This window comes from Bombina bombina, chromosome 3 (assembly GCF_027579735.1).
Source record: "Bombina bombina isolate aBomBom1 chromosome 3, aBomBom1.pri, whole genome shotgun sequence".
NCBI lineage: Eukaryota > Metazoa > Chordata > Amphibia > Anura > Bombinatoridae > Bombina > Bombina bombina.
In genome coordinates, this window is record NC_069501.1 from 1,294,457,294 (window position 1) to 1,294,474,790 (window position 17,497).

Genomic DNA, 17,497 nt, shown 5'->3' on the forward strand with positions numbered 1-17,497 from the left:
ATTTACACAGAGCCGTCATTGAACACCACGCACAGAGCTCAGAAGGCAAGTGACCCGCTCAGATCTTAAGTCGAAAGCCTAACGTTTGAAGGGACTCAGGTGAGACAGAGCAGAGGACCTAGAGTACACAGTATCCACGCTATAGGGGTAAAATAAAAATATAATCTCCCTGGGAACTGTTTTGGCGCAAAAGTCGCCATCTTAACACCTAATTGAGTAGGGCTGAACTGAGAGTGATACGGTGCAACTTTGCAGCCACACACGGTGGTAAAAATCTTTTATTTAGTCTAGGGTTGAGTAATTTACCACTTATTAAGAGTCTCATAAATAAACTCAGCTAAGTTTGTATTTATTTTAATATTTATTAATTAACACCTTTGATGTAATATCTACCATAACTGAGACCTGAGACAGCAGTTGTCACTAGGTCCCACACAGTTTGCTATACAAGACTCAAAACTACGCTCCATAATAGAGCTCTGTAGTATCTGTGAATCCTAAATAAAACAACTTGAGAATACATCTGGTCCTTTTCTAATTGGAACACTCATAACATTGGCAGATATTGATGTTTTGGAGAACAAAGATTTGAAGTAGTGAACTTTACTAAGCACACCCCCTTCCTTTCCTGCTGTACATAAGTGACAGTGGGTCATATCCAAGTACCTTTCTCTGACTTGGTCCAGTGCGGACACTTCCCCTGGGGGTTGTGCAGCTGTACGTCACATACTCTGGTAGTCCTTTCTTTGTCATCCTGATACCGCTATACCTGGAAAATAGACTCATAGCTTTGGCTAACTAAGACAGGGACAGACTTCACCTTTGTCATACCCAGGTGGGGATCAGCTAACCTCTCTCCTACCAGTGGGTCTTTTAATTTAGCATTGTTGTGCTTACCCTGCAAGCTCACTATTTTCTCACTTGAGGTAATAAAGCCCGTTATGCAGTGCTAAACATCCAGCAGATAGGGAGCTAGATGGTATATATCCCCCTGACCCTTCTATAATTGAGGACGATTTCCCCCTCTAAATATATTTGCAACAGCCTTCTCAAGTTTGGCCCTCTGATCCTGCCCAGATGGCCCACAATATAAGAAAGAAGCAGAAACATCAAGATCATCCTAAAAGGACCCTAAATGATCATTTTCATAGTAAATCTTTATCTGATCTGGAAGGGTCGAAAGAAGACTCTAGAGATGCTACTTCGTTAAATGGAGAGGCACCCAAACTTACTACCTTCATTAAAGAAAGACGTAACACCTCCCAATCTACTATCCTTGACTCCATTAAAGTATTAGCAGATAAGATGGACACCCATCATTCATCTCTCAGACAAGATCTTAGGCAATCAGTGAGCGAGCTAAAGAGGGATATTGCTTCATTGGGGGACTGCACAGAGACACTTGAATGCAAGCACGAGGATCTTACTGTGGACCACTCTAATCTTCTAGTATATTCACAAAATCTTGCTGAACAGATATCAGATCTAGAGGCCAAACTTGCTGATTTGGAAGATAGATCTCGGTGCAACAACCTCCGAATTAGAGGAGTGTCTGAAGAGGTCAGCTCAACTGACTTACATGGTTATTTGTCTGGACTCTTCAAGGTACTAATTGGATCCTATGAAGAACAGGAAGCTGTAATAGGCAGAGCACATAGAGCCCTCCACCCACGAAACTCCTCAACCAACATGCCAAGAGATATTATCGTCAGATTACATCATTACACATTTAAAGAGAAGATCTTGAGAGCGGCCTTCACCAACAAGAACCTGACTCCGCCGTATGATACAATACAAATATACCCAGACCTCTCCCCACACACTCTGGCAAAACGCAGAACTATCCAACAATTTACTCAAATCCTTCACCACCATAGTGTGAAATACAGATGGGGATTTCCAGTTAAGATCTTCTTTCAACATGGAGACCGCTCCTACGTAATAACCAAGCCAGATCAAGGGATGAAAATATTACAATCACTAGATCTCACCCAGCCAACTGATCAGATCCACAGGATTAAACTCACCCAAACACACTAAACTCCAAAGCACCTGAATGGCTGCCGCAACCCAGAAGACCCACGCCACAAGTTAAAAGTAAAGAAGTCCTGGATTCTAAGACTCCACTATAGCACAGCAGGCCTTTCCTTGACTTAAGCTCTCCTGCCTAGACCTGTTGAGAGAATACTTCTGAACCTGAGTACTGGCTCTTATTCTCTCCTGATAGCTTCACATGGAACGCACATGGACTTCACTTACTAATCAAGGGAACTTATTCTTTCTCTTCCCTTCACAGTGGACAGGTCACGAGGCCTATAGTTAGAATGAGCTCACAAACGGGTACTTATCTTACTCTTGCTTTAAATAGCGGCTCATTACTTTCTTATGGTCGATCGCAACAGACAGGTTTGATTTGGTGGGGTTTCCCCACCCACTGTTACATTATTTTGTTCTTGTTTACTTCCAATATATGTACTTGAAATGTTTGGTTTCTTCCTCTTATAGGAATTATTGTAATCCGCAGTGCACAGATTGGAGTTCCCAATATAAAAATACACATAACCACACTTTCATCTGCCTCTCTCTTTTTTTTTTTTTTCTCCTTTTTTTTTATTTATATACAAGATCACTAAGTGAAACCAGGGAAAAGACAAAAAGTATATCCCCTTCACCGCATGCCTACTATAGCCACTCTATCATGAACAGTATAATAACATGAAGAGTACTCCAGAGTTCAACTCGCTATTCACATTAACATGTACACGTACTCCTAGGACAGAATAACCTTTTCTTAAACATGAGCATGCTATAGTATCCTCTCTAATTCTTATTTAGAAGCAGCATAATATAGATTAGTAGGTAAACTTTGGGAAGTTTTTATAATATTTAGTTATCCTTACTTGAAAAATATACACTTTACAACATCTTAAATTCTACCTACTTTCAGGGCAGTAAATAGGGGATGATATTACAACAACATGAATATTCCTATAAGGCCTAACTATTCCTCGTAGACATTTTTTTTAGAATATGCTCATTACATCGTCTATACACTGAAACCATAGCAGTGATGATGGGTTCCCTGAGGAGCAAAACCGCTAGGATTTTCCGGTTCCTGCTGAGTTCACTGCTTTTGCTATCTTGCACATAATTTGCGCACCAGCTATTATTATCGTTATTGTATGTTTAAGTTCTGTTCCCTTTTTTTCTCTCTTTCTTTTCTTATTAAGAGATTAACCTTTTTTTGAGGCTTTGTAGATTGACATACCAGTTGGTTTTATCTGTGACTCTCAAACCTGTTATGGAGCCCTAGAATCTTTTATACCTTCTTCCTTACCTATCCCCTATTGTACCACAAGTCAGGGGAGATTCCCCATCGCTAAGCTCCCCTTATGTGTACCTCATATTATATTTCCCAGATACATAGACTGAACTAACCTTAGCGATCCACCACCCCCACTCTTATCTTACTCTTCTCTTTCCTCTGAATTTCCATCAACCTCCTCAAATTAGTAGAAATATTATTTTTATGCTCCGCCCCCTCCCCTCCCCCCTCTTCTATGTATACAATTAATGCACATATCGCATTTATTCCACGCATACTGGTCCCCCCTCCTACACTATTACCAAGCGGCTCTTGTCCGCTGAAACACCCCATAAAATCATCCTGTACCTGCAGCGCAGCTGAATTATACATTTCTCTAGACTCAGACTCTAGAATTTCTTATAGTTTGATTAATGAGTAAAGTAAGACTTCTCAGTATCTGGTAACCACTTCCATTGTTTCCCTTCTCCCATCCTCACACCCTAGTTATACCTCCGTCTCTTCCTTCTCCCCCCCTTTTTTTTTTTTCCTCTCTCCCCTTTCTCTCCTATCTAAAATGGTGATAGAGGGTCTCTGTTTCCTAACCCTAAACACCAAGGGTCTTAACTCCCCCACAAAGCACAGTCTATTAGCTAACTCCCTGAGAAAATCCAAAATTGATGTAGCATTTATACAGGAAACACATTGGACACTAGACAGAGGGGCCGCATAAACACAGAGAGGATATCCAATAGTCTTAGAAGCTTCGTTTCAGTCGAAATCTAGAGGAGTGGCTATATATTTTAGCAAAAATATCAGATATGAGCCTATCTATTTGGATATAGATCCCCAAGCGTGCTATATAATACATATATGTAAAATTAATACCCAGCTAGTTACCCTTGTAAATGTCTATGCACCTAATTCGAAACAAATCAAATTCCTGACAAAATTATTGAAATTAGTGTTCGCTGTGAAGGGAGAACTGATTCTAGGAGGGGACTGTTACGGTTACCCTTAGTCTCGCTGAGAGATGGACCGCTTAGTAGCCTGGATCCCTATTGCTAAAGAGGGGAGAAGCTGCTTTCCATAGTATTCTATATGAGTCTCGCAAATATAGAATAATCTCCCTTAGCTTCAGTACAGCTAGGATACCCTTCTGCCCACAAAAACGAGTCAACGCTGCGATTGAGGGTCAAACAAGAACTCAGGACTGGGATGCCCAGCCTGCTTTTTATTAAGGTTACATGCACACAGGGCACTCCCAGGGGGAGAGGGGGGGGAAGCACAAAATCCCCCATCACACATTTAGATAGAGAGCACTGTCCTTTGACAGGCCACAATAGGATTACAGTACTTAAGATAACAAGTTTACAAGTTCATCTTATCAATTAGCAGTCTGGCTCCAGAGGTGATTAGACAATGGGATTGGTTATCACTAAACTTAGAGCCGAGGCCAGCAAACATGTATTTAGGCAATAGTTTCTAAAAGCTGAAAAAAAAGTTAACTCTTTATGAAATGATACTTGTTACGGTTTTCTTGGAGCCCTTCTTAGGCGCTGGCTTGCTGGTTCAGGCATTGCTGCTGGGAAATAAGCTCTTCACAACAAAATAACTAATGCTTCTGTAACAGTGCTCCCTTTCTGTGGAACACTCTGGCAGACACGGTCTGACCCCTTTTCGGGGCAGACTAAGGCTGTCCAGACCGCTGGTTATGCGGGGCTGAGGTCGGTTTGTCTGGACAACCCGTCGGCGTTGCCATTCTGTTTCCCAGGTCTGTAAGTAATGGTGAAATTGAAGGGTTGCAACGATAAGCTCCAACGTAATAGCCTGCCGTTATCTCCAGAGACCCGGTTCAGCCACACCAATGGGTTATGGTCGGTGACCAGAGTGAACTCCTGACCATATAAATAGGGAGTCAATTTCTTTAATGCCCACACCAAAGCCAAACACTCCTTTTCGACCGCTGCATAGCTGACTTCGCCGGGCAGGAGCTTCCGGCTGATGTAGGCAACTGGATGCTCCCCTCCATCTTCGCCTACTTGGCTGAGGACTGCTCCCAGCCCGAACATGGAAGCATCTGTATGGACGATAAAACGTTTGTTAAGGGCTGGGGCCGCCAAGACAGGAGCGTTAATTAGAGCATTTTTGAGAGCCTGGAAAGCCGTTTCACAGTGGGGAGACCACAGGACCTGTCGAGGTAAGTTCTTCTTGGTCAAGTCAGTCAGGGGTTTGGCAAGTGTGCTGTAGTCTGGTACGAACCGTCTATAGTACCCTGCCGTGCCCAGGAAGGCTAGGACCTGAGTCTTAGTGATGGGGGTGGGCCAATTGGCGACAGCTTCTATTTTGGCCGGCTCTGGTCGCTGCTTTCCACACCCCACCCGGTGACCCAGGTACTGTACCTCGGCCATCCCAAAGTGGCATTTTTCTGGCTTCAGAGTCAGGCCAGCAGCCCGGATCTGATCCAGAACCATTCCCACATGAGCTAAGTGGTCCTCCCAGGACTCACTGTGGATCGCTATGTCGTCCAGGTAGGCGCAAGCAAAACTCTGGAAGCCATCCAGGAGCCTATCCACCAAGCGCTGGAATGTAGCTGGGGCATTCTTCATCCCAAACGGCATTACCCTAAACTGATATAAGCCGAATGGGGTGACGAATGCCGACTTGGGGATAGCCTCCGGGGCCAGGGGAATCTGCCAGTAACCTTTGCAGAGGTCAATAGTGGTCAGGTAATTTCCCCTGGCTATACGATCGAGTAGCTCGTCTACCCTGGGCATAGGGTAAGCGTCCGTCACAGTATTTTCATTGAGCCTCCGATAGTCTACGGAGAACCGAGTGGTCCCATCTTTCTTGGGCACCAAGACAACTGGGGAGGCCCAGGGACTATCGGAGGGCTCAATTACCCTGAGCTGGAGCATCTCATCGATCTCCTTCTTCATTCCTGTCCTAACTGCTTCGGGGATTCGGTACGGAGCCTGGCGCAAGGGAGCTTGTCCCGGAGTATCTACCTGGTGGGTGGTTAAAGTAGTGTACCCTGGCTTCGGGGAGAAGGTGAGGTGTTTGGACTGGAGGAGTTGGTTGAGCTGCTCCCTTTCAGTGGGGCTAAGTCGGTCCCCTATCTGAACCTGTGCCACTATACCTGTGGGGAGACTCTTTTCTAATAGGTCTGGAATGGGTAAACTGTCGGGGTCTTCCTGAGGGGAACAACATACGGCCGTCACGTTCTCTGGTCGCTCAAAATATTCCTTGAGCATGTTTACATGGAATGTCTTTCTAAGATTGTTGTCATGGCAGCTAGCTATCACATAAGTGGTGTCTCCCCTTTTCTCTACGATCTGGTAGGGACCCTGCCAGGACGCCTGCAATTTGTCTGTCTTCACCGGCTTAAGTACTAACACCTTTTGTCCTATGGTGAAGATTCTCTTTCGGGCCCCCCCGATCGTACCATACTTTCTGTCTTCTCTGGGCCAACTGGAGATTAGCTCGCACGGATTTGGCTAATTGCTCCATTCGGTCCCTGAGTTCCAGCACGTATGGCACAATGGGGACACTGTCAGCCTCCATCTCTCCCTCCCAGTGCTCCCGGATCAGGTTTAGGGGTCCCCGTACCTTTCTTCCGTAGAGCAACTCGAAGGGAGAGAACCCTGTCGTTTCCTGGGGCACCTCCCGATAAGCAAATAGGAGGTGCGGCAGGAAGCGTTCCCAGTCTCGGTATTCCTGAGTGAACGTCTTGAGCATTTGCTTGAGGGTCCCATTGAACCTCTCACACAGCCCGTTCGTCTGGGGGTGGTATGGGGAGCTCAGGAGGGACTTAATTTTGCAAACCTGCCAGAGTTGTTGGGTCAATTCAGCCGTAAATTGGGTGCCTCGGTCGGTTAGGATTTCTTTTGGAAATCCTACCCGGGAGAACACCTGTACTAGTGCATTCGCTACCGTATCCGCTTGTATGTTGGATAGGGCGACAGCCTCTGGGTACCTGGTAGCGTAGTCCACTACGGTAAGAATGTAGCGCTTACCGGAGGGACTAGGGGTAGCCAGTGGTCCCACTAGGTCAATAGCAACCCGGCTGAAGGGTTCCTCTACAATGGGCATATTTACTAGATGGGCTTTAGGGTGATCGCCTCGCCTTCCTACTCGTTGACACACATCGCAGGTGTTACAGTAAGTTCTAACGTCAGCGTGCACCCCTGGCCAAAAGAACGTGTGAGTAATGCGATGTAGGGTACGGGTTACGGCTAGGTGGCCTGCTAAGGGGATGTCGTGGCCTATTTTGAGGATTTCTTGACGGTATTTGTGGGGCACTACCAGCTGTCGCCTACGCTGTCCCCTTTTCTCTGTCCAGCGGTATAGTTTCCCTTTTTCCCATAAGAATGTTTCATTATCTGCCCCGCCCCCTCTGGTCTCTGCTCGTTCCCGGTACTTTTGTAAGGTCGGGTCAGTCTTAGACTCTGCCTCAAAAGCATCTGGGGTGTCCCAGGGTATGGGGCCTAACCTGTCAGGCAAGGTCGGGGTAGGTCTTACCTGTGTCTCCCGCACTGGTGAGAGCTCTCGCTCCGTCCGGGCTTGGGCCCGTGTAGTCACTGGGTCCGCCTCGTTGTTGCATACTGGGGCATAGGCAGAAGTCATGGGGCCCAAATCGTTGCCCAGTAGTACTTCGGCAGGTAAATTATCCATTAGGCCCACGTTCACAGCCCCCTTTCCCGCTCCCCAATCAAGATGCACTTTAGCTGTTGGAATTTTGTACACATCCCCCCCCGCCACTCTAACGGCCACAGTCTGTCCGGATCGCTTGTGCTCTGGCACCAAATGACTCTGTACCAGCGTGATAGTAGCCCCTGTGTCTCGCAATCCCTCGGTAGATCGCCCCTCGAGCCATACCCTCTGCCGATGGTGCTGGCGGTTATCTGAGGCAGCATATACAGGGTCTGCCTCGTGAAGCGGCCCCACATATCCCTCCATAGGGGCCTCTTGGTTAACACAGAGGGCCCGGGCCGGACGATAGGACCCAGAGGGGTAATTGTAATTCCTGAGTGTCTGGTGCGTATTAAGGGGGCAGCTAGCAATGAAATGCCCTGGTTGCTTGCATCGGTGGCAAGTCGGTCTGGGACGCTCAGAGCTGTTATTGGGTGGTCCTGAGTGTCGGACGGGCCCTGTGGGCACCGGGGCTCGGAATTCAGCACGAGGGGGTGCACGGTAAACCTCTCTGGGTTCGACCCGTGCTGGAGCTCGGTAGTTCATGGGTTCGTGAAGACGGGAGTCATAATGTTCATCGGCCAATTTGGCTGCTTCTTCTAAGGTAGAAGGCCGCCTGTCTCGCAGCCATTCCTTCCCTTGCTTTTCCATGCCATTATAAAAATGTTCTAAGAGAAACAATTGTAAAATTTCCACCCCAGTCACCGCTTTACTTCCGCTCAGCCAGTGATTTGCCGCTCTCCGCATTCGGTGCGCCCATTCCATATGGGTATCGTTAGGCTTCTTTTCCGTGCCCCGAAACTGTCGGCGATACGTTTCCGGAGTTACAGCGTACCGTCGCAACAGTGTCTCCTTAACTAGCTCATACTGTGTCACTTCCTCAGCACCCAGAGTACGAAAGGCTTCCAGGGCTCGCCCGGATAGTTTCCCAGACAATATCGTGGGCCACTCTCTGTTGGGAATCTGGTGCAGGGCACATTGCCTTTCGAAGTCCGCCAAATATTCATCAATCCCTGTCTCGCTCTCTAGGAAGGGTCGAAATGCTGCATAGGGTATCTTGGGCCTCCCAGCATTTTCGACAGGGATGATTACCTGCGGGGCTTCAGCATTGCGGTGTGCATTCGCTAGGTTAAGTTCGTGGGCTCGAGTCTCTCGTATATCCTTGTCCGCCTCCGCCATCAACTGCTGTACCAATTCCATGGAGGGGTTCGGCCCGTATAATGAGAGCCTTTCCCAAACAATCCTGTTTTTTTCGTCACTAATCGTGGTCGGTGTTTCCGCCATTGTGAAGCTCTGATCCAGTTCGGTCAATTCTGCGATCAGCTCTCTCCTCGGCCGGTTGCTGGCGTACCCCCCTCTGCTTTCAAGTAAATCCTTTAGGGTTGTACACTTCAATTTTTCGTAATCCGTTCTGTACCTCTCCTAGGAAATCCAGGAAAATCCCGCCGCTGCCGCCAAATGTTACGGTTACCCTTAGTCTCGCTGAGAGATGGACCGCTTAGTAGCCTGGATCCCTATTGCTAAAGAGGGGAGAAGCTGCTTTCCATAGTATTCTATATGAGTCTCGCAAATATAGAATAATCTCCCTTAGCTGCAGTACAGCTAGGATACCCTTCTGCCCACAAAAACGAGTCAACACTGCGATTGAGGGTCAAACAAGAACTCAGGACTGGGATGCAAAGCCTGCTTTTTATTAAGGTTACATGCACACAGGGCACTCCCAGGGGGAGAGGGGGGGGAAGCACAAAATCCCCCATCACACATTTAGATAGAGAGCACTGTCCTTTGACAGGCCACAATAGGATTACAGTACTTAAGATAACAAGTTTACAAGTTCATCTTATCAATTAGCAGTCTGGCTCCAGAGGTGATTAGACAATGGGATTGGTTATCACTAAACTTAGAGCCGAGGCCAGCAAACATGTATTTAGGCAATAGTTTCTAAAAGCTGAAAAAAAAGTTAACTCTTTATGAAATGATACTTGTTACGGTTTTCTTGGAGCCCTTCTTAGGCGCTGGCTTGCTGGTTCAGGCATTGCTGCTGGGAAATAAGCTCTTCACAACAAAATAACTAATGCTTCTGTAACAGGGACTTTAATCTAATATGGGATCCAGCCCTTGATAGGATAGGACCTAAGATATCCACCTCAGAGAGAGCAACTCACCCTCTATCCAGGGCCTTTCAACAACTCATTGCCCAATATGATCTCTACAACTCCTGGAGGGCTACTCATCCACAAGATAGAGAATATACCTTCTACTCTTCTCCGCACAGATCATTTACCCGTATAGATCACTTTTTCACTAGTTCTAGGTTATTAGATAACATTTCTTTCACCCAACGTAGTTCCAGTTTCTTGGTTAGACCATGACGTGATAACATTATCGATAGGTCCAAACTTCACTCACCACCCTCCCCCTGCGTGGAGGCTCAAAGACTACCTCCTCACAGACCCCATTATCAAAATAGACATACAGGAAAAGATAATAGAGTTTTTAGCCATCAATGACACACCTCAGACCTCAGTAGGGGTATTGTGGGCCACTCTCAAGGCCTACCTCAGGGGTCACTATATCGCAATTAACACAGACAAACGCAACAGGCAAGCTGCTCCCTTGGCTGTACTTGTAGTGCGGCTTAGAACACTCCGACAGACCCTAGAGACATCGTACTCTGATTCTGTAGTACAGGAAATAGCTGTGGTCACCAAACAGATTATGGAATTTGAATTTCAAAAAACTAAGGAAATTCTAGAGAAATTCCAAAAAATATATTATCATTATAGCAACAAAGCCTCAGCGTTTCTTGCAGCTAAGCTCAGACATCGCACAGCACAGACCAAAATATTAACAATTAGGGATGTGGCAAACAAAGCAGTTTTCTCCCCTAAAGATATAGGTAAAACCTTCAGAGCTTACTATCACACCTTATACAATTTACGAGAAGATCCAGACAACGCCCCTCCTACCTCAGATAGCATAAAAACTTTTTTAAGCGCTCTTCAACTCCCACTCCTACCAACAGAAGACGCTACTATGCTGACTGCCACAATTACACTAGAGGAAGTCCTAAAAGCCATTCAAAATCTGAAATTGGGGAAATCCCCGGGCCCCGATGGGTACATGGCTCACTTCTACAAATTGTTTCAACCATTAGTAGCCCCAATACTCTGTAGATTTTTTAACGAAACTATAAATAGAGGTTCCTTTGACCAAGAGTATTTAGAAGCATCCATAACTACAATATTGAAACCTGGAAAACCACCTGATCAATGTAGTAGTTACCGGCCCATATCCCTACTTAATCTGGACACTAAATTATATACTAAAATACTTGCAGATCGCCTATCAAGAGTCATTAATCTGTTAATTCACCCAGATCAGGTTGGTTTCATACCTCATAGAGAAGGCCCAGATGCTACTAGGAGAATACTTGATGTTCTATCGATTATAGAGAAGAGGAAAGTCCCATTTCTTGCCCTGTCCTTAGACGCCGAGAAGGCCTTTGACAGGGTAGGATGGGAATACCTATGGCAAACAATGAGAGCCTTTAATATCCCAGATGCCTTTATACATGCTATTCAAGCTATTTATGTGTCCCCAACAGCTAGAGTGAAAGGAGTAGGATTTAACTCAGAATCTTTTCAAATCACCAATGGCACTAGACAAGGCTGCCCGCTCTCGCCCCTTCTCTTTGCCCTAACAATAGAACCCTTAGCGCAAGCGATCAGGCTTCACCCCTACATCACTGGAGTACAATTCACGACATCATCACACATCATATCGATGTATGCAGATGATATAACTCTATTCCTCACTTTACCAACTACCTCCCTTCCAGCAGTATTTAAGTTTATTAAAGAGTTTGGTCATTTATCTTATTACAAATTGAATATCAATAAAACAGCAACCCTACACTTAAACATCCCCCTCCAGAACTCTTACTCCTACAGAAAACATATTGCTTTCAATGGAATCCCCACCCCATCAAAATCCTAGGTACTTACTTAAGCCCTGACCCGGAAATCACAATAGCTAAAAATTATGTGGAGAGACTTACAGAGTTTTGGAATCTTCTACTTACCTGGGGATTTAAAGAAATCTCATGGACAGGGAGGATAGCAGCTATAAAAAAATGTCTTTCATACCTATGCTCACTTACCTGTTCTGAAGCATTCCATATAATATTCCTAGACCTATATTGAACAAATTACAGAGTCTCATAACAAACTATATATGGAAAGGCAACAGACCACGCACATCTAAAGCTATACTACAGAGACCAAGCTCACATGGGGGGTCTAGCACTACCTAATTTCATCATATATTACACGGCGGCCAGGCTGTCACATATACTCAGCTGGTCATGCATAACTAACTCCCCTCGGTGGATTGATATAGAATTGACTGCTTTGCCGACCGTACTCTCTTTATCTGACTTACCTTGGATTCCGGCACACTACAGAGGACGGTTAGTCGACTTACCACCAATAATACTAGACGCTTTAAAATTTTGTGATTCCATTAGACATAATACTGACATTGCTCCTCACCCTTCTCCTGCTCTTACTCTAAGTGGAGCTATCTACTGCCTCCCAGACTCTCATTTGAAGAGCTGGCGTAACCTCCCACCCTCTTTGGTTACACACTTTTATGACCACGGTAATCTGATCTCACATCAGCAGTTTTGCGTGAAATTCGCTATCCCTGTCTCTCTCCACTTTGAAGCCTTTCGTCTTAGCTCTTGGTTGGAATCTTGGGGGTAACCAAAACAGGGTCTCAGGGCCTTGACCATTTGGGAAACAAAGTGGCTTCAGGGAGACAATATCACCCATGCCTTATCTTTTCATTATAATCTTATACTTAAGCATATCACCCTTCATAAAATCTCCCAACACAAAGCCTGGGAAAAAGAGATAGGTTTCACAACTGATACTGATACTTGGCATTCGCAAATACTTATAACTAAAAAACTTCTACACTGCGCAACTCTATGGGAGTTACATTACAAAGTAATAGTACAATGGCACTTGGTGCCTTCCATCCTACATAGGATTTACGGTTCCCATTCACCCATATGCTGGCGAAACTCTGGACAGATAGGGACCTCTCTCCACATCTGGTGGCCCTGTCCCAAGATACACCCTCTTTGGAGATGGCTTTCCCAAACCAGACAATGGAAAAAGTGAAAACCCTCCCACTATATCACAGGTCTTGCCTATCCTACACCATATTAAACAGATGGAACTATACTCCTATAGATCTCTGGACAAAACTACTTTTTATTATGAAGTCTGGGGCCCCTGGATAGAGATCTTCTCAGAATAGAATGAAACTACCTATTCTCTCTTTTCCCACTCCCTAATTTTTTTTTCTCTTCCTCTCCCCTCCTCTTTTTCTTTCCTTGTCCCCACCCTCCCCCCGACCTTAGCATACCCCTCTCCTCCTCCCTCCCTGTGTTACCAGTTATAGAAACACCTATACACTAGAAGTCTGAAGTATTGATAGTTGATTTTTATAGATAATTCATCTTCCACTGCCTGACCTTCTTGTTTTTCAAACTATCTCCCTCTCGAGTCAGCTGCACATGATATTTACTGCTCTTAATTTGAATGGATATCAAAATAATTGAGATATTGGGTCACAACTTGCAGGCCAACTAAGAATGTGATTTTCATTACTTATTATGTCCTAATACCCTGTTGGTTATTTCTTGTCTTGATAACTCTGTGTTGTTTATTTGAACCGATTTCTCAATAAAAAACATTGTTTAAAAAAACTAAAAAAAAAACTGAAGACGAGAAATCCAACCTCATCCAGGTGGCAGAAGTCTTCATCCAAGCGGGAAGAAGTCCTCCTCGAAGCCGGCAGAAGTCTTCATCCAGACGGCATCTTCTATCTTCATCCAGACGGCATCTTCTATCTTCATCCATCCGAAGCGGAGCATCCTCTTCTTTAGATGGCTATTGAAGAAAGAAGTTTCCCTTTAAGGAGGATGCTCCGCGCCGGTTGTCTTGAAGATGGACCCGGTCTGTGCCAGATGGATGAAGATAGAAGATGCCGTCTGGATGAAGACTTCAGCCCACTTGGAGGAAGACTTCTGCTGCCTGGATGAGGATGGATGGTTTATTGGGTGGGTTTTATTTTTAGCTTAGTGTTTTGGGCAATGTAAAAGAGCAAAATGCCCTTTTAAGGGCAATGCTCATCCAAATGCCTCTTTCAGGGCAATGGGGAGCTTAGGTTTTAGGATTTTATTTGGGGGGTTGGTTGTGTGGGTGGTGGGTTTTACTGTTGGGGGGTTGTTTGTATTTTTTTTTACAGGTAAAAGAGCTGATTTCTTTGTGGCAATGCCCCACAAAAGGCCCTTTTAAGGGCTATTGGCAGTTAGGGTTTTTTTATTTTTTTTTGGGGGGGGGGTATTTTGATAGGGCTATTAGATTAGGAGTAATTCGTTTTAATTTTTGATAAAAAAAATGATTTTGTGTAATTTAGTATTTATTATTTTTTTGTACTTTAGATAATTGTATTTTGTTATTTTAATTTATTTAATTTTATTGTAACGTTAGGTGTTAGTGTAACTCAGGTTAGGTTTTATTTCACAGCTAAATTTGTATTTATCTTAACTAGGTAGCTAGTAAATAGTTAATAACTATTTACTAACTAGTCTACCTAGTTAAAATAAATATAAATTTGGGGGGCGGAGCCTGGCTGATCAGGAAGATGGCCGTGTAAAGTGAGAGCTCCCAAGCCCTGATCCCTTAAAACCCTAATTAAACGCATGCAGTACCTGTTTTATGAGCAATACCATATCCCCCTCAGTGACCAGACCCCCGGAGTTCCCTTTGCAATACCCGGGAATAACAACATCGCCACACCGGACTGACGCAGCGACCGCGGCCTTCATCGTCACGGAGCGCACTACCGAGCGCACATAGAGGCAGCTGCGACACAAACACTCATACCGGTCTGAAGGGGCCGAGTGCAGGAAACTAATCTTGAAGAGATCCCATCACCCTGGGAGTGAATATTAACAGGGCGCACAGAAGGTGAGAAATCCCGCCCGGCGGACTCAGCAGCAGCACATAGGGACACGACAAAAGGTGCGGGGGTAGATTAGGCACCATAAACATAGGCCGGAGTGCTCTAGAAGTCCCCGCTAGAGTGTACACTACGAGTAGTAAGCGACACAGGCAACCCATTAGAGGATAAGCCCTGCACAGCAGCAACAAGTTACAAGGTGGCAATAAAAACACAGTGTTGGCTGATAAACTCCCTAGATGAGAGAGGGGAAAACAAAGGCAACAAACTTAAGGAAAGGGAACAGTCAACAGAAAACAAAACAAAAACACACTGTGACACTTTAATGAGGAACAGCAGCAGCCAGAACTTCAGGCAGCCGCTTAGACAAAGAAGCAGCACAGACCCCAAAAAAAGTAAAAAACGGTGACAACAACTTCAGAGGGCACTTTGCTTAAGAGAACAAGCCAAGGGGAGCAGGCCTAGCCCTAGGGAACCTATTGAAAATCTATTGCACGACTGGAAGTATATACAACACAATCTACATAAGCACAAGGGCATTGTTATTAAACCACTGCACATCACATGCAGGAGTGTGCTAACAATATGCCAGGCCGCAGACCAAACAGAACAGATAATACTCCACGCTCTAAAACTTTACAACAATATCTGAGGCCTGTAGAACCCACATCAGACACCCAACCTGAAATAGTGGGAATGGACCAGCAAAGAGATATATCGACTGACACAAGTAGCATTGACCTGCCTGCAGCGGGGCTCACGAAAGAGGACTTGTTACCACTTTGTACAAAGCAAGATCTTAAAGAGATGCTAACAGAGGTTAGAAGCTGGTATGGTGAACTGAAAAAAGATGTCACTCGTATAACACAGAGGGTCACAACACTAGAAGAAGGCCATAATATAATGGACACTGACATGCAGCACATATCGCAGCTGGTGTATGCACAAGATGACACCATCCAACATCTACTTGAAAAAGTGGAGGATTTGGATAACCGAGGGAGGAGAAACAATATGAGAATACGTGGAATTCCAGAATCTATACTCCCGACTGCCCTAGAAGGCTGTATACAGGCCTTGTTCAGAACGATCAAAGGAGACAACAATGCACCAGACATCCAGATAGAAAGGGCGCACAGAGCACTTAGAGCAAAACCACCCCCCAAAGCCCCTCCAAGGGATGTGATTATAAAAACGCTTCACTATAAGGACAAAGAAGAAATTATGAAACATGCCAGAGCAAAACAAGAGATTACCCACGCGGGTAATCGGATACAAGTTTTTCAAGATCTCAGCCCTGCCACGCTCCAGAAACGGAGGGAACTACAGTACATTACCAAAGTCCTGCAGGAACAGAGAATTATCTACAGATGGGGCTTTCCAGTTTGTATCATCGCTACAAGGGGTAGTAACACTGCTGTATTCAAGTCTGTAGAAGACCTACCACACTTTTGTGAAACACTGCAAATAAAAATACAACCCCCAGAGATGGCCCATCATGCAGGAAACAGCCGTCATCCCGCAGAACAGAGGATACCTCCATTATCGTCCAGAAACTCAGACAAACATGGGAGAAATCCTGATGTGAACAAACAGCTACAGGAGGAAACTATACAGGGGCTGCTCACTGATGAGTAACACCAAAAGGGGACATTTGACACGAACTATGGACTCCAGGTCGTATGCTAGATAAGCCTCTTTATATTTCTTTAACAGGGTTTGGGGACAGGGATACTGCCCTCATTATATTGTTATAATATTGTTTATATTGTTATATTGTTTAGAGACGTGATATTGCACAGTTTGATCGTTAATTTATTTTTTGCATTTTCTTACATAGCTTGCAACTAGGATTGCACTAATTTCTGCCATTAACTGTTAAGTATTAGAGCTTAGCGTCAAGACACTGTGATTTACTGTTTCTGCTGCATATGTTTGATCTTTCTCCCTCCCAGTCAGACATATACCCACACTCAAGAGACCACAGAGACACGCAGATTACCAGTGAATACGGTAGGCACATTGCATATTTCAGCACCTGAGAGTACATACAACTAAAGGCAACTTTACACAGTTACCGCTAATCACTATGCCACGACAACCCAGAGATAATGGGGATAATACCCAGCCCAGATACATTACATTATTAACAATTAATGCAAAGGGACTCAATAGCCCGGAGAAACGCTCCATTGCCTTTAACAATATGTATAGAGAATCAGGGGATATCCTATTTATTCAGGAAACGCACTTTAAAAAAGGCAGGGAGCCAAAATTCTTGAGCAGCAAATATAACACTTCATACTTAGCCTCAGGGAACTCTAAGAAAGGCGGGGTAGGAATCTTCATAAGAAATAATATTCATTTCAACCCGACCAGAGTTATAAAAGACACCAATGGCCAATACTTAATAGTAATAGGGACTCTGTTCAGCACACCTGCCACATTGGTAAATATATATCT